This window comes from Peromyscus californicus, unplaced genomic scaffold (genome assembly GCF_007827085.1).
Source record: "Peromyscus californicus insignis strain IS unplaced genomic scaffold, ASM782708v3 Scaffold_8__1_contigs__length_139910024, whole genome shotgun sequence".
Taxonomy (NCBI): domain Eukaryota; kingdom Metazoa; phylum Chordata; class Mammalia; order Rodentia; family Cricetidae; genus Peromyscus; species Peromyscus californicus.
In genome coordinates, this window is record NW_026294606.1 from 118,718,648 (window position 1) to 118,727,012 (window position 8,365).

An 8,365-nucleotide genomic window follows, 5' to 3' on the forward strand; every position below is an offset into this window, starting at 1 on the left:
GTAGGTCATCTGGGCTCTGCTCTGGGGCTCTCCCACACAGAAACCTAAGATGAGTAAACAGCCAGAATTTGACATGATAGACAAATATCAGAACTAGTCACCCACCACCCCTTAAAGCCTCTACCCCAAACTTCTGCTCACAATTCGTTGGCTGAAACAAGTCACATGAGCACACCTATCAGAAACAAGCTTCTTAAATCTATGTCTTGAGCATGGCCATGTTTTTCTCTTCCAGTCCTAACACCCCCACCATCAGTTCCTCTACTCCATCAGTTTTCAGCAGAAGTGCCTGTGTGCTATCTCCTAATTCACTCTCAGGTCCCAACAACTCTGTGCCATTGCCTTCTCCTCAAGCCAACAACTTTTACTAGTTCTCGAACCCCAGTCTCATGTCCTTCATGTTCCCTGGAGGTGGCTGGGCCTGGGAACCACCCATCCAGGACTGTCTTCTAAGTCCTTGAGTCATACGATCTTTGCAGTTGCATTCTCTCTAGCCCACCCCATCACCTTCTCACAGTGATCCCAATGTTTCTTCAGCTCTTAGTTGGCCATCTCTTTGTCCACAAAGTCTCCTGCAAGCACACACGAGCCTCCTGAACAATTCTCCCTGCAGTAAGAACTGCACGTTTTTGCAGGAAATACTGGCTACAAGCTCGCAAGGGCAGATGCCTGGTCTTGCTCTCTGCTCAGCTTTGTTCTCACAGCCTGATGTTCATACAGCACGTTGGAATCTTCGCTCTTATTAGCTGTCCTAGTCACTTTTCTATTGCTGTGAAGGGACACCATGACCATGACATGTTTTCTCTATTATAGGAGAAAGAATTTAACTGGAGGCTGGCTTACAGTTCCAGAGGTTTAGTCCATTATCATCATGGTGGCATGCAGGCAGACATGGTGCTGGAGCAGGAGCTGAGAGCTACATTCTAATTCACAGACAGAGAGAGGCACTGGGTCCAACGCGGACTTTTGAAGCCTCAAAGCCCACCCCCACTGACACTCTTCCAACAAGGCCACACCTCCTAATCCTTCTAATCCTTTCAAATAGTGCCACACCCTGGTGACTAAGCATTCAAATATACGAGCCCATGGGGGCACTCTTATTCAAACCACCGTATTAGTGAACTAAAGCTAGCTATGGTGGTACATTCATGTAGCTCCAGAAATTTGAAAGCTGAGGCAGGTGGACTGTGAGTTTGAGTCCAATCTGTGTATACAGCGAGAATTACTCTGTAGGTCTGCAGAGTACAACAAGGCTTGCCTAACACATACAAGGCTCTGGATATAAACTCCAGTACCACACACAGAAAATTAGTTCATTTGTTTATTAATTACCTTTTCTCCAGTCCTTCCACCATTTCTATCAGCTCAAATCAGACGCTTAGCTTAACTCTGGTTAGTTCAAAACAGAGTCAGCTATTTGAACTGCACCATCTTGCAGTGCCCATGGCATCCTTTGTCACTCCACAATCACTCCAGGGCCGTCACTTCTTCTCCCACAGCCTCCTACCCACAGACCTGTGGGCATCACAGATCCTCAGCATGGGGGTATTGAACCAGCATCTCAGCAAGCTGAACTCATCTGAGGTTAATGGAGGAAGAGGACTACACATGTCTGTGACAAGACCACTTCAGGGAGGAAGAGTCCACCTTCCATTGCGGTTTAGAGGTTTCACCCACAATCCTCCACTGTCTTAGGCAGAGCATGAGGCAGGAGCATGTGGGTGGAGCAGAGCTGATTGACATCTTATGGCCAACTTAGAACAGAAAGGGGAGGGCCTGGGAACAAGATGGGGCATTTTGAGATATATCCCAGCAAACTACTTCTTCCAAGTAGACCTACCTCCTACACCTCCAACAAAGACATCACATTATGAACCCTTTAAAGGGTGAATCCATTCATTAGGCCAGAGCCCTTGGGATCTAATCATGTTCCCAAAGGCCACCAGCTGGCGACCAGGGCCCCAATACATGGTCTTGTGGAGGGTATTTCATATTCAAGCCACAACATTGTCTCTGTTGCTCCCCATGGGGCTTGCTTTGCCCCATCCTTGGCTTCATCTTTATGTCTTCCTTTTAAGCCTCATTCAGTCTGATAACATTGGCCTTCCTGCTCTTCTGGTTCAAACCTGCTCCAGCCTCAGGTCCTTACACTTGCTATCTGGAGTTCTCTTTTCCTGAGTCTTGACAGTCTCCTTCCTCAGTTTACTCAAATAACTGCTCATAAGTCATCCTTCTGGAAAAGTCTCCTCTGTTGAAAATATAATCCTGCTTTCCTAGTTTCATGCCCTGCTTTCATTATTGTTTGTTATAGTTTTGATAAAGGTATTATATAGTTGTTGATTGTTTATTGCTTGATCCTTCAACCCCATGTATATTCCATGAGAGTAGGCACCACTTGTCTGGCTTGATTTAGCACCTTGGAGTCTCTGGTTGGCACCTACCTAGTACATGGGGGCTCAATGGACACCAGTTATTGATTATGGGATTGACAAATTGGTGGATTTTGTCACTAGGAGAAATAATGGAGAGATTTTCTTTGGTTGATATTTTAACTGTACTATAGTATGTATTTTCTCAAACATGGGAGGAATTACCTTCCAAAAAGCAATTTATTGTTCTTTTGCCCTTCCCAATCCTGCCCCCAAACACACTGTTCTGTTTGAGTGTAAAATACCCCTCATAGGCTCCTGTGTCTGAACACTTGGGTCTCGGACTGTGGCACCATTTGGAGAGGCTGTGGAAACTTTAGAAAGTGGTTATGGCTATATATATTTTCAGAACATATGGCTGGGTTCTGAACATCTGAATGAGGCTGAATTTAAAACTAATGGACTAATTTATTTGGCAGAGTGATTTCAAGACAGTGGAACATTCAGGCTGTTGGAAGGTTGTTGCTCACTGCTTTTATCCAAGGTTACAGCAAGAATTCTGAGCAGAAAGTGGAGAGGCGAAGAGCTTGAATCCAGCTCTTCGAAAGTTGAAGATGGGGTGGTTGCAGACAAAACAACTGTAGCTGTTCCAGACATTAGTGCCTGATAGTGTACCCCAACTGGGGACTAGTGGAAAAGTACCATGAGGGAAAGAGCCACCCATCAAAGGTCCATGAAACTGACACCTCATATGAAAATATTCCTTTGAAAGAAGAGTGCCTGGAAAAATTAGAGTACCTAGGGGTGTCCTCGTGGAACACAGCTGCCTGGGGCAATGTTTTCCAAGGTTCAGCCTATGCCGCTGTAGTACTGGCCCAAGTAGAGGTGTCTACATCTTCTGTGAGGTGAGGTGAGCACCATCCTTGTGCTGCTGGGTTTGTAGGCACACAGAATGAAGGAGTTATGAGGTCGTGAAGCCTTGTACTGAGGATCTGGAAACTAAGCTGATGAGAACAAGCACTATGTATATAGCAGGGTGGGATCCTTTGCAAACATGAGGGACCCTTGCCTATAACCCTGAAAGTGAGGCCCAAGTTGCAATGGAGACATAAGAGGTGTCACGAACACGGAACTTCTGCTGAGAAAAGATGAAAGCACTGAGTGGAGCTGGTTCAAGAGAGAACTATACCTAAGCCTTCTGAAGACCAGACGATGCCACCAGAGGCCCAAATGCTGTAGGCAGAGTTGCAGTGGTGTTTGCTCGGCTGGGGTTTGGTCTTGGGCTGACCTTTTCTCCCTGTGCCCCATTCCTCTGGATTGGGATGTAAAAGTTTCCTCTGTGCCGTGGGAGTATGAAATTTTCTTGTTATCTTACAGGGGCTCATAGCTTAAAACTGTGAAGCCACTTTGGGGACTTTCAAAGTTAGATTAAATATATTACATACTATGAGATGGCCTGGAGCCTATGGAGGCCAGAGGCTAACTGTTAGGTTTGAGTGTAGAATGCCTCCTACAGGCTCACATGCTTGAATACTTTGTACCCCATAGGTGATGCTGTTTTTGAAGATTGGAGAACCTTTAGGAGGTGGAACCTGGCTGAAGGGAATGGGTTGCTTGGGTGGGGGAGCCCCCAGTTTCCTTGTGTGTTCTGGCTGCTTCCTGGTTCACCAAGATGTGAGCAAATCACACTCTCACCACCATGGACAAGACCTCTCACCCTACCATGAAACTGAGCTCCCCAAAAACAATTTCTCCTTGAAGTTGCAGCTTTCCAGTTCTTCCGTGACAATGATGAGAAAACTACCTCATTCCTTCTTTCCCCATGACCATGTTCACCTACATATATAGACACGATATATACGCACGACTTTATTAGGTCATTAGTTGGGGTGGTGGAAAGTTGATGGTCTTTGATTTTTGTCCTTCATGTGTTGTCAATTTCAAATAAATTAAGTTAGTCCCAAGAAAACAAAGTCTGAATTTCACAATTTTCTGAGAATTATTGGAACCAGGTCTTCCACATGAGATATGAGTCTATAAATATTTTCAGTGCCTAATGCAGTAATTACATTTTGGTGCTGATACACATGTAAATGTTTTCATATTTCTACCACATGCGTGTTGGAGTGTACACACATTTTTCTTTCTTTTCTCTCTTTTTTTCTCGTTCAGAGAAGCACATAAAATACAAATCTCTCTACTTCAAAGTCAGAGCGAGAGGAGTTGGAGTTCTAAATATTCTCTGATTTGGAGTGGTGTTCCACTACACTAGCATGAAACCAACTCTTCATCAAAGTGGATTGCTTCAATCAGGGCTATCCGGCGCTCTATAAATTATAAATCACATCTTCTGTTTTACATGGGGATGGAAGTTTGGAGGTGGCTCGCACTCCGACAGATGGACTTGAGGTAGTTTCGTGTCCTCTGCTGCTTATGATTTGCTTCTCGGGTCATTTTCAAAGACTCCACCATTAACTTCAGAGGCGACCGGGCAAGGAGCTTTCAGCAGCTAAGTGTGGGTTTTGGCAAAGGTTCTGATAGTTAAAGAAGGCAGCGAGGAATCACAAACAGGGAGACGCGAGGGAGAAGTGGGAGGGAAAGGTAGCTTGGAGGGAATGAGGGGAGAGAGACAACATCCTCCTCACACGATTCAGCTCTCACCGGGTTCCCAGGCCCTTCCCGGACAAGAAATTAAAGAGAAGGGATGCAGGCCTGAGGAGTGAGAGGAGGAGGAGCATTTGGTCTAACCTATGCTTCAGTTTCCCTCTGGAGCTGCTGGAAAGCTGAAGATCCCAGTCATCTATCACAATTATGGTCCCGCCTTAAGTCCAGGATCATTTTATCTTGAAATGATCAAATAAGGCAGTCCCCTTCCAGACTGTAGGTAGACTTGAAGGGTGTGTGTGTGTGTGGCTACCATTCAATCCCCCACATGCCTTGAGCACACTGCTGTCCTGGCTCTGATCTCCCCCGGCCCCATCTTGTACCTTCTCTTTCGAGACAGGGTGTTACTACATAGCCCAGGCTGGTATCAAATTCACAATCCCCCTGCCTTAGCTCCCTAAGTGCTGGGGTTTGGTCGTGTTGCCATCACTTTGGACTTTCTTCTGTGCTCTGTTTGGACCCTCTGAATCTAGCATCTAAAGTGCTAACAGTTGGATCAGTTGGGAGCCTTGGGACCCTGTCTGCTCTGACACCCCGAAGCTCTGGACACCACCGACGGTGCACATGGATGAATTCAGTGGGGACCCAAGAAGCTTTGGATTCAGATGGACAGAAGACAGTGGCTGGGGAGTATGTTCTAGAAGACCGGAAGCAATATGACGGCAGTGGTGAGTATACCTGGACACGTGCACAGCCAGGAGTGCCCCTGTGTGTGAGAAAAGCCTGTTTGACCAAACTGGATGTCTTGTCTATGTGCCTGGGCAAGGCATGTTTTCCCACACTTTTCTATTGCTTGTGATGACCATCTTCCCCTCTTGGAAATATATTAGTAATCCCTTATCTAGGGAGTTATTTTCAAAGTTTTCAATTACCCATGGTTAAATGAGATCCCAGAATATGAATTGGAAAATTCCAGTAAAAAAAAAAAATTCCAAGTTTCAAATTGCATGCTGTTCTGTGTAGTGTGACGCTATCTCATGCCATCCCAACCAGGACATGAATCACCCCATAGCCTAGCACAGCCACGCTGCACACAGTACTGAGCTGTTAGTCATTCCCTAGCTGTCTCCTCTGTCAGACCAGTTGTTGAGTTTCACAGTGCTATTGAGCTAGTGATTTAGGTATGTCCTCCCAGGGGACAAAGAATGAATGGGGGGTATCAGTCACGCACTGGACAAACACCCCAGTTCTTCCTTCCCTCCAGCACATGGTAGGTACTTCTCAATCCGCTTTAAAATGGGTGATGGGATGTAAGCAAAAGTGATACATTACTTCCAGGATGAAGCTTAATGAATGAGTGCATGATTTCCTACCTCCTTTCTCCACTGTTGCAGAAACGCAGAAGCACCCATTAAACACCAGTCTCTGAAGAAATCGGGTTGCAGAGCCCCCTGCTGGCCAGTGGTGGACACACAGTAAAAAGAGAAACCAACACACTGTTTTACACTTCTGAGCATGCTTGTTACTGCAGCGTGACACAACCTCTTCTGACTAATGTACATGACTTACTTGCTTTTCTAACTCCCAGAACATATAGTGCCTGATGATCAGTAGGTTCTCAATAATATTTGACGAACAAATCAATGAATGTAAACACCTTTAGCTTTAAAAGCAACAGTCATCACGTACATAAACAAAGTAGTTGCTGTACTCAGGGGAAATTGTGTTTGGAATTAGATAGTGTAGACAGTTTTCCAAACTGGAACAAATGTGTGCTTTAATCCTATCTCATTGGCAGGGTTGCAATTTAAACTATTGCTTTTAGCATATTTATTTTATCGGTGCCTTAGTAATTAAAACGAAAAGTCAAAGGAAAAAAAAGAAAAAGAAAGCAGGAAAAAGAATTAGGAGTTGCTGGTGACATAAAATGAGACAGAAGAATCAGCAAGTGGTAGAGATAACATTTTCTATTCTCAAAGCTTAACTTCACGTGAGCGTTCGTCCATTACTCGCCACTCTTATCTCTTCCCTCATTCCGCTAAGTTATTTATTCCACAATTATTTCTTGAGCAGGTGGGTGCCCAGTCCTTGGCTAGGTGGATTATTCTCTCCTGAAGCTCAGCTGTGTAACGAGTTAAGAACCAGTATAAGTGCTGCCACAGCCAGCTCCAAAGATCGGCGGGAGGAGGAATCCATCAGATTTGGGACCAAAGACCTGCTTTATCTCACCACCCTGCATCTTCTCATTCCATAGTTGCCCAGTCCTTGAGCTTCCTTCCTTACCCCTCATCCTCAACACCTTTGGCTAGCACAGCAGCTCTCTGAGAGAGAGGAGAGGAATCCATTGTTCCCCTCTGCAAGGTGAGGAATCGGGCAGAGAGTGAGACAGAGCTGGCGGAAAGCTGCGGTGAAGACATCGTGGGCAGCAACTTAGCTCACAGTCAGAGGAGATCAGCTGTGTCACCTCCAGGCAGGAAAAATGGTCAGAGGGCAGTGACTTCCTCGCTGGCTGAAGGCCATTTGATGACTTAGTAGCAAAGTCAATACTAAAATGAAAACAACGACGATAACAGGAAAAGGTGGCAATTGTTGGCAAGACGTTAATAATGAACAAGAGCCCTGTGCATTGCTGATAGAATGTTAAACGACACAGCCCCTGGGGAAAAAAATGGTAAGGTCCTCAAAAAAAACAACAACAACAACAACAACAAAAAACAAGTGCTCGCTTCGGCAGCACATATACTAAAATTGGAACGATACAGAGAAGATGAGCATGGCCCCTGTGCAAGGATGACACGCAAATTCGTGAAGCGTTCCATATTTTTGTAATAAAGCTTATTTTCATTAAAAAAAACAAAAAGACAAAAAACAAAAACAAAAAAACAAGACAAAACAAAACAAAAAAAGTGACTGACCCTAAGATACAGAAACTTCACTCCCACATGCCAGTGGGTCCAGAGGAATTGAAAACAGGAACCAGAGAAGATATTTATAAACCTACATTGTTAGCAACATTATTTACATTATCTAGAAGGCAGAAGCAACCCTAGTCCATGATAAACACACTGACACACCACACATGACCACATGGCATGTACACCTACCACGGAATCTCACTTCACTTCTGAAGGAAGGAAACGTCAGGACACCCTGCAGCAGAAGGAACATGGAGGACCCTAGGGAGGGACCAACTGAACAAGGATGAGATTCTACTTTGAAAGAAATGCCACAGAACTCCAAGATAGCAATCACATACAGCTGTGGGGTGAGTTCAGCTAAGCATCTCATTAAGGTGCCTATTGTCTTCCCCTCCCTGCGGGGGCCACATGGAAGGGAGCCTTGGCGCTTCAGTAATCCCCACAGAACTTGGACCTTCTGGGTAGCACTGGGGG

At 45.2% G+C, this 8,365-nt stretch overlaps 1 non-coding gene across 1 annotated transcript; it reads left to right on the forward strand.

The window, feature by feature from the left end:
* The first annotated feature begins 7,691 nt into the window (after nucleotides 1–7,691).
* On the forward strand, nucleotides 7,692–7,798 carry LOC128104898 (U6 spliceosomal RNA). Its single transcript, XR_008216174.1, has one exon. It is a non-coding gene; the product is annotated as a U6 spliceosomal RNA (small nuclear RNA).
* Nucleotides 7,799–8,365: the final 567 nt, after the last annotated feature.